A 2,014-nucleotide genomic window follows, 5' to 3' on the forward strand; every position below is an offset into this window, starting at 1 on the left:
TGTTGGGATGTCAAGTCTCTCTGCAAAGGCATACCAGCCCCTGCCAGCTCCCCAGGATGAGAGAAACAACGCTTTACAAGGAGAGGGGTCTAACTGTTCACACAACCCTTATTGGAGAACATCCTTTTGAGTGTAAATAAGAGGTGATAAGGAGCACTAACAAAGGCTGATCAAACCATCTGAAGACAAAAGGGGACAAGGAAACATCTAGGAAGAAAGGAAAGGAAAGAGAAACCCGGTCTGACCATGGAGTGAAAGGCATTTCCTAGCCCATGCCCTATCGGGAAGCCTGGCCCCCAGTTCTCAGAAAGACATTTTACACACAGAAAAGTACTTGCAAATACAATAGTTAACAAAGCAAATTGAAACCCAGTCTTGGGTAATTGAAGTGTAGACAAGACATTCACTTTTCACTATTTCTGTGCACTACTGGGCAAAGATAAAAAGGAAGGGACTTAAAGATTTGTTTTATTTTCTACTGGGGGCAGGGGGAGGATCAATAGAACTGTTATCCAATTTGCTCTCCACTGTACACACACCCACACACCCATACACCCACACACAACCCACTGGCGAACACACAAAAACCCTCAAAGCTGCACCAATACTTCGTATTTTGACCAAAAAGAGGAGATCCTGGGAGAAGTGCAAAATGCAAAATCAACTGACAGAAAAAATGCTGAACAAACAGCATCATTAACATACAAAATATTTATATTACTGAACTATTAACAGGCGACATTCTCTGCCACTGTAGTGCTCTGGAGCCACCTGCTCCTTTCTCTAACCTAGCCCATGCCAGCTGCCAAGAATCACCACACCCTAGTTTGCTTCATTCTTTGATGCTTGGTCAAAATTTTCTACAAGACCTGGCACACCGTCATCCTCTTCGTCAGTGTCTTCAGGCTTGGGTGCTTTGCTATCCAACACAACACCCAATGCCTTGGCAACTATTTCACTAACTTCCTAAGACTCATTAAGCTGTCAGCTCCGAGCTGATTTAATATTCCAGGAAGCATTTCTGTGATTGGCGTGGCTTCTGCACGGCCAGTGATTGCAAAGGTGTTGGCAGAGAGGGAAGCCTGGACTTTGGGATTATTGAAATGAATAACCATCCCATCATCTTTAATCATGTTCACCTCTTCAATCCCAGCAATATTATTCATGGTCAATTTTTTTGAGAGAACTCTGAAGTTTCTTGTCGTCTGCTGTGGCCATTCTATGCACCACCACCTTCTTTCTGCTCACTGTGCCCTTGCCTCCTATCCAGACCTGAGACTGAAGCTTGGCTAATTTCTCTTGATTCATGCTGCTGGTGGATCTGGAGCTGAGGTGGGGGCTTCATCTGATGGCAACACTCGGTGGCAGCAAGATGGTGGTGGCAGCTAAGAGTGAGATTTCTTGGTTCATTCATTTCTTCCTTCTCAAATTATGTAACTTGAATCCTAGCTGCCTCCTCCTCTAGGCATCTTCTCTTATTTGAGAAGCATGACCTATATGTAACTCATCGATCTAAGAGGCAAGTTGTGGCCTGGGTAATTGTAGAGGCCCGGAGCTGAGTCTGACCTCGACATGAACTCTTCATGTTTTGAGAAAAGGCTCTAAGGAATGCTCCAAACAGGGCCTCCATGTACCCGGACCGAGATGGAACACAGAGATACAGTATGGGAAAAAGAAAATGTGGTGTGTAAAAACAAAGTGATAATATTGAAGAGACACAGGCAACATTCTTGGCATACAACTCACCAAAAGCTTCAAAGCAGTAGAAACACTATTTAAGAACTTGCCTCACTTTCAATAAATGTGCTGTGTTCTAGTACTTCATTTCCTGGTGACTCTGGTTGGGGTCCGCCGGCCGGACCCCAACAGGTAATCAACATGGTCATTGCAGGGCTTTTGCCTCACCTCCAGAAAACTTGAGAAGGGAGCTCAGGATTGTCTTCGTTGCAATTTGGTTATTTATTTCTTTGTTTCCACTACAATCTTTCTCTTTATTAATGTTATCTTTTCTCAT

At 44.0% G+C, this 2,014-nt stretch overlaps 1 pseudogene; it reads right to left on the reverse strand.

Annotated features, from left to right (window-relative positions):
- Positions 1-822: 822 nt before the first annotated feature.
- LOC118856667 lies at positions 823-1,308 on the reverse strand (annotated as a pseudogene).
- Positions 1,309-2,014: the final 706 nt, after the last annotated feature.

Source organism: Trichosurus vulpecula, chromosome 7 (genome assembly GCF_011100635.1).
Source record: "Trichosurus vulpecula isolate mTriVul1 chromosome 7, mTriVul1.pri, whole genome shotgun sequence".
NCBI lineage: Eukaryota > Metazoa > Chordata > Mammalia > Diprotodontia > Phalangeridae > Trichosurus > Trichosurus vulpecula.